The sequence below is a fragment of the Sinohyriopsis cumingii genome, unplaced genomic scaffold, assembly GCF_028554795.1.
Source record: "Sinohyriopsis cumingii isolate HCF-2022 unplaced genomic scaffold, ASM2855479v2 utg003298l, whole genome shotgun sequence".
NCBI classification, from domain to species: Eukaryota; Metazoa; Mollusca; class Bivalvia; order Unionida; family Unionidae; genus Sinohyriopsis; species Sinohyriopsis cumingii.
Genome location: NW_028316449.1, coordinates 14,497 through 28,992, shown reverse-complemented (window position 1 = coordinate 28,992; position 14,496 = coordinate 14,497).

The following is a 14,496-nucleotide window of genomic DNA, read 5'->3' as shown; positions in this document are numbered from 1 at the left end:
TAGCACAGGAAGGCATATTGAGGCTACTAGTACGCTCTAGGGTCTATACACATAGCACAGGAAGGCATACTGAGGCTGCTAGTACTCTCTAGGGTCTATACACATAGCACAGAAAGGCATACTGAGGCTACTAGTACTCTCTAGGGTCTATACACATAGCACAGGAAGGCATATTGAGGCTACTAGTACGCTCTAGGGTCTATACACATAGCACAGGAAGGCATACTGAGGCTGCTAGTACTCTCTAGGGTCTATACACATAGCACAGAAAGGCATACTGAGGCTACTAGTACTCTCTAGGGTCTATACACATAGCACAGGAAGGTATACTGATGATACTAGCACTCTCTAGGGTATAGACACATAGCATAGGAAGGCATCCTGAGGCTACTAGTACTCTCTAGGGTATAGACACATAGCACAGGAAGGCATACTGAAGCTACTAGTACTCTCTAGGGTATAGACACATAGCACAGGAAGGCATACTGAAGCTACTAGTACTCTCTAGGGTCTATACACATAGCACAGGAAGGCATACTGAGGCTGCTTGTACTCTCTAGGGTCTATACACATAGCACAGAAAGGCATACTGAGGCTACTAGTACTCTCTAGGGTCTATACACATAGCACAGGAAGGTATACTGATGATACTAGCACTCTCTAGGGTATAGACACATAGCATAGGAAGGCATCCTGAGGCTACTAGTACTCTCTAGGGTATAGACACATAGCACAGGAAGGCATACTGAAGCTACTAGTACTCTCTAGGGTATAGACACATAGCACAGGAAGGCATACTGAAGCTACTAGTACTCTCTAGGATCTATACACATAGCACAGGAAGGCATACTGAGGCTGCTTGTACTCTCTAGGGTCTATACACATAGCACAGAAAGGCATACTGAGGCTACTAGTACTCTCTAGGGTCTATACACATAGCACAGGAAGGTATACTGATGATACTAGCACTCTCTAGGGTATAGACACATAGCATAGGAAGGCATACTGAGGCTACTAGTACTCTCTAGGGTATAGACACATAGCACAGGAAGGTATAATGATGATACTAGTACTCTCTAGGGTATAGACACATAGCACAGGAATGTATACTGAGGCTAAGGGCTATCTCACAGCTATCAGAGACGTGACATTTACGAGTCAGTCAAAACGCTAAATTCGAGAAAAATAATGCAACTGAAGATTTTGGAAGGAAATTAAGAGCCTCAGAGCTAATACATAATACGACGAAAAAGCATTATTTCCCCGGGTTAAATTTGATATCACACAATATCTGCTTTGCGATTTTCCCCGTTTAACTTTTTTTGTTAGGCAAGCGATAGAAGCCTCCTTGCTCATAGCTGGGGTCACTGCAACAGCGAGCATGCATGTGACAGGGCATAAACATGTGTCTTGCTTAGGTGTTAATAAGAATGGTAATAAATAAACTTGAATTTCCTCAAAAATGTAATTTTTTAGTTATACAAATCCATTAACATGAACCAAGCCATAGAAAATTCGAAACACACGGAAATTGTACTTTATTTTCAGCTACATTTCCAAATGAAATCACATTCTCCTTACTGCACTCCAAACAAAATTAATGTAATATTCCAAAGCGTCTTTTTGATAATTTAAATTAAAAGAATTCATATCGTCTCTACATTATGATTCAAAGGAATTTCAGTTGATTCAGCTGCTCAAATCTCAGGTACCTCGTACGAAATTGACCTGATAAATTCTGTCCACATCACAAGTAGGAAAGCAGAATTGAGCAGGACCGACAGAAAATAAAGTTCATCCATTCCAGTCCAACGATAAAAGTTGTTTCAATGCGCATTCGTTCACGATAAAGCTCTAAGAGTCAATTTTAAGCAATGAAAACAAGAATCATTTTTAAATAGGATCGTGAGGCCTAGTGGAATGGTCCTGGGCGGTGCAATGTGCGCATTAATATCGTTACCGTGTATTGGTGAATCTATGACTGTGTATTTATGCTGGAATACAACATCCATTCAGTCACATTGCTTCTTGTAATTTGTTTTGTTTATTGTTAAGCCTTACGTAGACAAACATAATGAGTATAGAACGAAAAGGTTATTGCAATTGTATGGGAAAATATGAACCCGTTTTTCAGAGTATGCTGCATAGTAACATTCATCATCTGGTATTTTTATAATTGAACCAATAAGCAGTTTGTTTGTCATGATGTATCTAGAGTAGAGATGTTATCCTACAATCAGGTGGTATTTTTGTGACCTCTGTTCAGCTTATTCGTGGTCTATTCATACCGAATTAGGTTTTGACATGAACTCGGCAATTTCGATCTTGATTTATGAATGGAAATTGCACAATGTATTGTACATATACTCTGCACACGCGACTTGACCTCATTGTTCGAATACCAATCATAAGTATCCTGCCTATAACCAAATGACTCGTATAAAAAGTACATTATAAAAATAGTAAATGGATATAAATTTAGGTAATACTAGGTGTGACATTACTCAGTTATCTTCTTTCTTAACCATCATATGCAACAACAAATTCCTCTATTGATACGGATATCTGTATTATATATTAATTTATAAATTAGTTGCATTTGATATTTGTATTTTAATTCTTTAAATTCAGTGGCTGGCTTGTATAATAATTAATGTACATATACAATACCTTGTGAAATTTCCATTAATAAATCAAGGTCGATTGGCATGGTCAAGTCAACAAATATTTCGGCCAAAGGACGCCATATTATGAGTATATTTGCCCTATAGAGATATATGCACTAACCTAGTTGTTGATTATCACAATAAAAACAAAAGTTGGTAAAATGAATGTTAAAGTTATTTTGCAACATAATGATTTAAATGTTCGATATGTTTTTGTGATTCAGGATTTATTGATTGGATTAGCAGACCAGATAAAATCTTTGTTCTAAACCAACACAGTGTTGATTATGCGACAACATTCAAGGACTTCACCATTTAAATAGCTCTGTCGGATTATATGAAACCTTCAAAAATTTAGTGAACACGAGAAAAACGCTCCGTTCCTCGAAACTGCGTCGCTGTCAGGCGTGAAAACATCCAAGGATTGATGTTGGAACAATGAAGTTGAATCCCCCGACAAATCCACAACGGTAAAATGTTATGTTGATTATTTTAAATCAACATTGGCTCAAACCAATGTTCTACTAAAATTCATCAATGACGCACTTGTTCGCCTAACAGTTGGAAAACGAGAAGGTTTATTCAGAACACCATGTTTGGAGCGTAATCAGTGTACATCTCGGTGTAAAAGGCACAGTACGAGCAATCCCCAGAGGCATAAATATTACCCTAAAAATTATTTTCTATGACTGCAAGGCATTTATTTCTACAATGATCAAAGTTAAATGGTTAGAAGTGCATATGCGAATTTCACCCGAACATGGTGAGCTTTTCGAGCAATTATACTTACCTGTAACATTTAAAAATATAAGAAATATGCTGGACTCTCTAAGTCAATGACCTGAAGAAAAAAAACTGAATCGAAGCAACAGCTGTGAGATGAAATCGCTAGGAAACCCATCGTCCTGGCAAACTAGAAACGTGTTTATTATCGTAGATACTAGTTGAGGACGACCGACGGATTTGGTGTTGCTTGAATCAACAGCGATGCAGCTCGAATACGCAAACAAATCACAATAATTGTCGGGGCTATATCGATATTAACCAGTGTTGTGGATGGCAATGCAAAAACAATTTCGTTACGGATGCATTTGCGAACGCGCGTCTATTCAGAAATTCTTGCTGTAAGCCAAAGCAGTTAAAGCAAATTTCCAAACTATAAGCTGTATCCATTGAAGATTAAACTATTATCATGGCGGAGTTAGAGACGGTGCTGACTGAAATGGAAAGTACCGACGAATCTAGATACGGAACCTGGGCGGTAGAGCTTTAAAATAGGTAAGTGATTTACAGGCAGTAAACAAGGAGTAAACGAATATCATAATTGGTATATGTGCGGCCACGCTTTCCCATCAGGCTTCCATACCAAAAGCCATGAAACGGCTTCAAAGTGGACTCACGTGGGCTAAAATCTAGGATGCATGCGTGAGCAAATAACCAACAGTACGGAAACCTTATGGGAATCTAGAAGGGGTCTAGGCTTGAGAGCCAAAAACGCCCATTGTGACACTTTTAATGGAGTAAGCGCCCTTGCGGTCGCCAGACTAGCACAGAAGCTACTGGGCGGATGTGGCTCGAGAAGAAACGAAGATTGAATAGCTAGCACACAAACCAGATTGTGCCCAGGTGATCGATTCAAATGATGTATGTACTTGTCGTGGTCTTAAACCGTGGTAGTGGGCCTTGTGGTTCTTATGGGACGTTTAAGTAGCAGTATGATAGTAGCCATTTTGTTGACTGCATATTCATGTTGAAGCATTTTGCCCCAGATGACTTTTCTCTTGCAGGAACACCTGTCGGTAACGTTTGCGCATGGGCATGTGACCTGAGGGCAAACTAAAGTGGGATAGTAGTTTTTAACCTAAATTAGGACCCCCCCCCCCACAAAAAAAACCTCTGTTATCTACACTTCAAAATAAATACTCATTTGTATGTGTGATCGTTGGTTGTAATTGTCAGATTATTCTGCAATTGCAATAACATTTTATGCATACGGGTGCTCTTAAACAAGTTTGCTATGTCCTTTACGATTTGGGGAACAAAATAATTATAAAATAATTACATTTCTCATGGATCGTTCAAATAATGAATTCAGTAATAAATTAGAAGAAGCTGCTTGAACAATACAATATGTTTATAATCGTTTTCTTGGCATTCTCGAACTTACGTAAGGTGTATGTTAGAGGAAACTTTGTCTTCGTCAAAACTGTCCCGGTTTATACTGTTCCAATACCTGCCATGAGTTATATGTCTAACATGACGTTTCACAATAATCTTCATCGATATATGCAATATAAACAAAACAAGTAAGAACATAAAGAACATAAAGTAGTAGATACAGAATAGAACACATACATTTAACAGTATTTAACTACGAAGAACAATTGCATATGATATTATACAGATTGCAAAAAACACATATGTATGGCATTACAAAGACAAAGAACACACGCACGCTGCTAGCATATATACGGCATGTCTGACTTTAAAGACGGTGAAAGTTATTTAGAGATAGACGTTTGTGGGATACACTATTTAAAGAAAACAAACTAAATGCAGAGTAAAGAAACACAAAATATTTCTTCGCATTATCTACAGCGTATCCGAACCGGGTGTTCGTACTATCTACAGCCGATTTGAACATGATGTCACCACTATCTATAGCCGTCTGAACCTGGTGTTTATCTCGTTCACTTAGTTACTATGAGTATAATTTCTTGTTTATATAATGAAATGAGTATAATTTCTTGTTATATATTTCTTATATATATACAGTAAAAGTAAGAGAGGCAAAGCTGTTCATATGGGGTTAAATGGGAAATATTATTTGCGAGTTATTAAAATGATCGTAACAAGGATATCGGTGTGTCCCCTCCTCAAAATTCGTTACATCTGGGTATAGGCATAGATCCCTATCCCCCCAAGGAAACCAAAAGAAAACAACCATTGTGTACTTTCATCCTCGTCAAACCAATATATGTAAAGTTTATTTCAAAATGGTAAATCTTGAATGACACTAAAGTCTTAATTTCAAAGACTACTGTATATAAAAATCAATGCTAATCCATGCAACGCTGTTTGTTCCCTTTTTAAAGATTACCTCAAAGCCACATGAGCACTAACAATAATAGGATTTCTTCTGCTGGCAGCTGCAATAGCGATGGCGGTGCTGAAGATATTTGTTATGAAGGACAAAGTATTTCTATCTTTGGGGGCATCTGCATCTGCAATCGCAGGAGGTAAACGTTTGTCTTTGTACATATCTACGTACCTACCCACCCACCTACCTACCTACCATCAACTTATAATTGCCCACATAAATACAACACACACACACACACGCACACACACACACACAGACACAAAAACACACACACACACAAATACACACACCATATTGCAATAATATGGAATGCTTTATTAATAGGATATATCCATTCACGTTTAGATCGACACTGATAAGTAATTCTAATTACAGTAAACCACTACTGTCATATAATTTGTAATATGCACAGTTAGGTCACATATTTAAGCAAGCACTTGATATACAATATTATAATGGTGAATCAAACTTCTATAGAAGACTGGTTGCTAAGTCTAGTTCTGCTATCTGCAATGTAACTTTCGGAAATTATATTTTAATCATTCAGTCGTCATTATTGCACAGTAGTTATTCACAGTCTAATTATACATGAAGTAATAAAATTTCGTATCGTTGTTTTCACCCTTTAAAGTTTCATTTCACTGTAGCTTTTTAGAGTTACAATAGTTATGTGTAATTGTTGTAGCGACTGTTTCATCTCTTCATAGTTCTACATACTACATTCGTACGTTACAGGTGTACTGTTCCTGATAGGTGCTATCATATTTGCTGCGAAAACAATAGAACCAGTAGCTGTAAAAACTGACTTACTAGGCGCAGGATTTCGATTGGCCATAGTTGCTGGGATCTTCGCTGTTATTGCCGGAATAATATTCATTGTTGGCAGGAACAAATAATACACGACTACAAGACTTCGCCTGAATTAACAATCTTTTTTTAGTAAACACTTATTTACTAGAAATTCTTACCATAAGACTGATGATACGTGAAGTTATACACGTCTATAATCCTTTCACGAGTTTTAAATGTTTTTGTTTTTCTTCAATTAATGTGCAGTACAATAATTTTACGACACTTATTATTCTTTACGTTTCCGTCTTCTATTTGAACGAACGATTGGAGGCAAGAGTGACTAGGAATAGACAATAATTTTATCCCTTTTACAGAACACAGTCAAGGAACTGTTCCGAAACATTGCCTTAATATTCCCTTGACATAAGCATACAACTTAAGCAGCTGAAATAATTCCATATTTATTTTAAGTACAGGTAGATCCAGCAGCGGATTATTCTAACGACAAAACTGTAAAGGTCTTTTAAAAGTAAATTGTGCAAAATAATGAATTGTTTACTGAGCACTTGCCACGTATATTCGTAATTATCTGAGATATGAAAATATGAATATAAAACCGTGACCAGACAATTCTCACTCGCTTTGCAAGAAGTATTTTTAATGTCAGAGGTTGCAGATTTGTGAACTGCATGCATTTGTTATCTTTTATAATAATAATAATAATAATAATAATAATTATTATTATTATTATTATTATTGTTATTATTATTATTTTGGAAAGAAGAAGTTTTCATTTATGTATATACATTTTCCTCATCAAAGCATTTCTTTACTAGTGAAAAAATTCACATCTATACTTATAGTTTTGATTATATTTCTGAATTACTCATTCTCTCGCTCCTAACCCCCCAGCACAAGTCTGTCTGTCTGTCTCCCTCCCTCCCTCTCTCTCTGTCTCTGTCTGTCTGTCTCTCTCTATCAGATAAAGGCTTGAATACGACCAAATTATTTATTATCGGTTTTTGTTAAAATAATTCATGCGTTACGCCAATTAGTCTGGCGAGATCGTGCTTTCAGAGATAGTGTTCCCATAGGTCAGCTTTTGACTTGTCAAACTTGTCACCAAACTACTACCATAATGAAGCACACTGTTAAAGTGTTTAGATATTCGGTAACATTATCAAGAAGGAGCATGCGTTATAATTGTTTGAACCATTTTCTTGGAAGTAGACGAACACATATGTATGTGTAAATATCAATCCTGGTAGTGTTCATTTTCAAAACTATTAGTTTTAAACAAAAAATATGATTGCAAAAAAGGATCTGCATAGAGATTGATTTCACACTTGTTTTGTACCTCTTCCGGGTTCAAGCCCTTACTCTGGCATGTGCGAAGTAAAGTGATAGCCAATCCAAGTGATTTACTTAGTTCTCCGGTTTCTGTTATCGAGAAAGACCACACTATAGTACAAGTCACACGGATCACGTAGGTATTCAGCACCAACTATTTCAGTAATGGGTGTCATTTTTTAGAATTTGATTGTAAATACCTTTAAGTGTCAAGTATTCACTTCGTTTGTATTCGTATAAATCGGTATTCATTGGGAATGTCATTATTTAGACGCACCGAAAGGTGCAAACGAAAAAATCAATGTGAAAGTACGTAAACATAATTGGACGACATGAACCTAAAGGTGTGCTCCAGTACAATATGGACTGAATGTCGCGCGCTGTGATGTCACAATGAAAGCTATGCATATTGATAAACAAATTCGTATAACCCTCCATCGCGGCGATTCCCCTACACTCGCTCTTATTTTGACCCAAGTTTATCACAGGGCCACGTTTCTAAAAGTCCCAAGCGATATATAATTTTTGTCTGGAAGTTTCTTGGTGACAGTTAAAGTGCAGAACATTCAATAATCAGGACAGAATAGACGTTAGTTAAAGAAAATTAATTTCAAATTTCAAAAGAACAATTTATATTTAATTTAAAATAAGCAAATGCGCATACATGAGCCATGTGACTTGTACTATAGCTAACATCTGAGTAGGCGGGAACGCCTATTTACACACCTTCTCGTTTGTTTGTACCTCCACCCGCTCCAACATACCCATTTTAAAAAACAAAAAGCACCCAGGATATAAAATATGTACAAAACGTAGTCATTTCAAAACTTGATTTCTAATTTTTGTACCATACTGTCACCATGTTGTCCAAAGCAAACTTTGTTAACAATCAGACAGACTGCGCACTGTGGTCTCCACAATAGTCAATTTCAGTTAAGAATGTGTCGTCTGAGTTTAATATTTGTAATATTTAGTTGTAATATTTCTAAAACGAACTGAATAACAAATACATAGGATAGACTCTTGTATAAATGTGTAAGTCAAAAATATATGGAATTAATGAGATTATCAAAGACGGTATCGTATCTCGTGCTTGAAATCCGATTCGCTACCGTACACGCCTTAGACAATATACTAGTATCCCCTAACACTTGGAACTATTTTAACTCCGCCACCTAAGGTCAGTCAATGTATGCCCTCCAGGCACATTTCTCCAATATAACTGCACCACATTTGCCCCCATGGCGACATAAACGGTATCTGCCAAGTCCCTTCTTATTTATTCCCTTGTGTAATTTACCTGTTTCCTACCGTAAATACTGCCACTGCAGTCCACCACCAATGTACACCATCAAATAACACATAAATAGGAAACCACATTGGCGAACACTATCTTAGTACAGGGACATTCATTCCGTTTTGGCCGGAATTCACTACTAGTGAACCATGGTATCATGGAAACTCACTAACACATTACTCCGTGACGTTTGCTCCTAATAATTGGCTAATTATTTCGGGCTAGGAATATTTTCATTGCGCCGATTTCCAATAATCACACAAGTAATCACACAAATCTAAGAATGCCTTAAAAGGGGACGCTATAACGAAATGCGCATACTTCATATTAAGTACGGTATGACAGTATGTATGTACGTATGTATGTATGTATGAATGTATGTATGTGCGTATGTATGTATGTATGTACAGAATTGCAAAGACCGAGTCATTCATATTAGTGTGTGTGTGTGTGTAGAATTGCAAAGAGTCACTCATATTATTGTGACTGCCTATCCCGCATGCGTTAGCAAGCAAAACGAAAGCTAACAAATTTCTCGATCGGAATGGCTCGATGATATTGTGACAACACCTATTTTCAGTTGGAAACATGTTTTTGACAACCAAATGACTTGGTATTACACTATAAAAGTATCACTTTTTATCATTGGTAGCGTAAATTTCATCTTTAGTTTCAAGAACCTGATCCGCAAAAAAGCGCTGATGTGAAAAAACACGCACATTTAATTAAGCACTTATTAACTAGTTATTATTGAAACAGAAGATTTAAATAATTTTTGTATCGGTAGAACATTTTGAAACATTTTAAAGCACCCTTTAGAAATCCTTCTATTCTACAAGAAAGCCATAAATAATAGATCTAAAAACTATAAAAAGGCCAGCACTTGTTATTCAAGCCGTTCAAACTTTAAAACTAAAAAGACTCAAGTACACTATCGAACGAAATTAACCCAGTAGCCTGGAGGTTACAAATCTTGTTTTTCCTGATAAGACCTAGCATAAAATACACTTCTCCTTCCCTGATGAAATTTCAAATTCATCCTAGCGAGCAGCAGAGGGGGCGAATCGGACATTTTGTCCAATCGTTATTTTGCTTAATTATTACTTTCTGCACTCAACGATCTAGTGTCGTCAGCGCCTGGTAAAAAAAAAACGACGACGTCGTTGGGGGATCGTCCAAACGTCATTTGGTTTAATTAACACCTTCTGCGCGTCGATCCCCAGCGTCGTCAGCGTCCGGTAAGCACATCGACGACCGCGTCGATGTCATCGCCCCCTCTGCTGCTATGATCTTACAAACAGAGTGATCACTAACTCCTCCTCTTGCAGATCAATTAGGTTATTTGACTGATCGGTAAGTCTGAAATTAATTCTCGTTAAAAACCGATCATGGCATCGCATATAGACCGGATTAATCGGACTCTCAATGATCAAAAATCCCGGAGGGGCTGTTGGTGAAAACGAATAAAGGATATACCCCTGTTGAGCTTGATTTGATTGCTTGGTATCCACCTGATAACTCCCTTCGATAACATCACACACTAGATTGATCGCTATCACTGATGCGATATTTACGTTGTATGGAGCAATATGCCTACCACCATCTCCGTTATCGTGTCTGAGGATAGTTGATGGGGGGGTGTCCGCGGGTGGATTCTTAGGCCATCCTAGTATGGTTCTTATTGAGCTGTTATAAATATCAACCATATACCCCGGTGTGCTTATTTCAATCGTCGACGATAACGTCGGTTCATGAACCGTAATAGCGATTTTTGATTCCTTTCCTGTGATCGATTTTATCCTGCGTTGAAATTCTTTATTGATTTGCTCTATTTGGTATGACCCAGTTGGTATTGTAACCTCCTCCCAGTCTGGGGTCCCATCGGGTTTATTTTTCCGTGCAAAAACCAGCGAGTTATTAGGTTGTTGTCCGTTAAATGCGTCCGCTCGGATATTAGGCCAACTGTGATATACTCGCAATTTTGCCAGCGCTATTTCCTTTACTGGAACCGGTGATGGAAAGTTTACACTGAATTCGGGTTTCGTTGATGTTATCGATATCATATTTGTTTGTACCGGAGTGGTATTCTCCGCGATCCGCTGAAGTAATTGAGACCCTTCGGGGTTCAGCGACATTATTATTATTCGTTGTTTTTAGTGTCTAATTTTAACAACCAGGTGGTTTCGGCTTCCAGTTGAAAATCCTCGATTTTTGACATCGCGGAGCTATATAACTGGACCATCGTGGAGAATTCAACATCGGATACGAACAAATTATCAATCGATAACGAGATCAACCCGGATAATTTCGAGTATGCGTCGGATACTATTTGATGTTTTACTGTATACTCGTTGAGTTTTTTCTGAAAACACGATGATATCTTCCTAGTGATTGCGTTGGCAACTCCAGCAACTGTTGTCATTGCGGAGACAGCGATTGGAACAGCGATCGGGGCTATCGTGGTCACCGTGGATAAAATAACACCGGCGCCAGCTACTATACCCGACACCGAGTACACGACCGCGTCGATGGCGGTTATTTTTCGGCGGTATTTTTTTATTTTTGCACGGTATTGTTCGGAAAGCGTTTTCAAGTTCGCGGAAAATTCTTTTGCGGTATCGAATCGATATTGATGTGACGTCGGTGATACCTCTGATTCAATTTCCTTGGTGGTCATTTTTATTTTAAAAGAGCTAGTGTTTTTAATTACTTAGATTCGCTGCAAATTCCACATACCATGTAATGTTTGCCCGGGCTAGATTTCTATCAACGGCATAAATTGTAAACTGTTCAGTTGCGTTCCTGTCTATAATTGTTGATATTGTATTGTTAAACCCGGATGAACTCGACGATAATATATTAAACTGCATCATTGAAACCAGTGTCAATCGATAAATGCCCTTAACAGTTGCGGTAATATTTACTGTATTCTGTGTAGGAGTCCAATCGAATGATCCATGCCGAATTGTGTATACTGTGTTGATGATGTTCTCATGAGGGATTTTTATTTTTTCGAATTGCTCTGCTACTCTCGGTAGTCCGTCTTTAATCGCTTCAACATCAGTTTTAATCGTTCCTATTTCCTGTATATGCGTGTCCACATCTTTTTTGTTCGCTGCAACCCTAGTAATGAGTGTATTTATTTCCTGTATATGCGTGTCTATACTTTTTTTGTTCGCTATAACATTAATTTTGAGTACTTCTATTTCCCCTTCATGCACGTCTATACTTTTTTTGCTCGCTATAGCATTAGTGTTAATTGTTTCTATTCTCTGTCCATGCGCGTCTACATTATTTATGATCGTTACAACATTAGTTTTGATTGTTTCTATTTCCCATGTATTCTCGGTCATACTTTTTTTGTTCGCCGCAACATCAAGTTTGATTGTTTCTATTTCATATGTATGCACGTCTATACCTTTTTTGTTCGCTGCAACATCAGTTTTGATTAATCCTATTCCCCGCCAATACGCGTCTACATTTTTTTTGTTCGCTTCAACATCAGTTTTGATTGTTCCTATTTCCTGTGTATGCGCGTCCACACCCTTTTTGTTCGCTTCAATATCAGTTTTGATTATTCCTATTTCCTGTGTATGCGCGTCTATATTATTTATGATCGTTGTAACATCAGTTTTGATTGTTTCTATTTTCCGTCCATGCGAGTCTACATTATTTATGATCGTTGCAACATTAGCGCCGATTATTTCTATTTCCCGTTCATGCGCGTCTACACCCTTTTTGTTTGTTGCAACATCAGTTTTGATTGTTTCTATTTCCTGTCCATACGCAGTGATATCATTTATAGTTATTGTGATTTCATCCGGCTTGGTATTTTTTTTTACCAAGGAATTTATCAAAGTTGTCATCGATCCTGTTAACATTTTTTCGTAACGTGTAAAATTGGCCCGACAGCGTCGTAAACTCCAAAATAGTATTTTTTATTGTTGCAAGATTTGGTTCGAATACTATCGGGTACCCAAAAAATCTATCGATAGTTGTTTTCACATGCCCTTCGAGTTCGATTATTTATCTATTCAACCTTATACCACCGTCTCGGATTAATTCTATCATTCTCTCTATCTCCACTATATTTTGACCCGGTCTGAGTCGTCCGTCGCTGGTATACAGCGCGATAGTGTTCTCGTCGGCATCACGCTGTCGTATTAAAACGTCATTCAGTGACACATTACCGGATTTCAATTTACCCTGGCGGTCTTGAAATACAACTATTTCATCTGGGTCAATACTGGTTAAGTTCAACGTATCAGCGATTTCATCATCAATTAGCTTTTTTATGTCATCGGTGGCGGCTGTTTCCGTGGATTCTTTCAGCGCCGAAACCGATCGTCCCCAAATATCAATCATTATTATTGTAAATGTTATTCTCTAAAATCCGTTGAGCTTCTACGACCCCACTAGTGTATTCGTTTACAACCACATGAGGTGGTTTCCGCGATGATGAAATCGCCGCAAGTACGTTCAATACCTCGCGGTCACATATCGGTGGGTCACTTAATTGCTGTGTTGGCAGCGTGGAATAAAAAACCCGGGTTGAACACGCCGGGGCTGAACACGCCCGGATATACCGCATGAACTCTTTCGGCGGAGCTAACCCGTATGAATCAAAATAGACGATCGCACGCGGATCAATCGCGTACGCAACCCAATGAGTTCCCGCTCCGGAGGACCCATCGAGGTTAATTATGCCGGTTTCAATATTTCCTGGTGCCGCCGGTAATTGATCTCTCATAAAAACACCTCTGAAGTTTTTTATCGCTAGCGCGTTTGCGGCGTCTATTAAATCAAAATTAGACATTGGAGTCATAGACTCAGGAGTCATTGACTCCCGAGTTAATAAACGGTTCCCGGTAGTCTTAGACCCTTTCCCGAGTACCATGAATACGGGGTTCCCGGTAGTCTTAGACCCTTTCCGGCCACGGGTCGTTTTTTTTTGTAGCCTTTCCCGGTTGCCTTCTTCAATGCCATCCCCGCCGCGGTACCAACGGCTCCTAACGCCGCCGCCTTAGCCACTGCTGGTGCGGCCGCGGCAATCAATGCCGGAATCGCAGCTAACAGCGGAAATATCCCACCGGTCTTTTCCATGTTTTTAATTGCTGCGGCTGAAAAATCTATTTGAACACCCTTTTTATTCTTCATCGCATCATTGAAATGTTTTATTTGACGCGCCGTCAACGATATCTTATGATTACCACCTGCCATCTGCGACGGCTTCAGCGTTATTGTGGTCCCGCATTGTTTAGCCGACTTTGATCGTAATTTCTTGACTT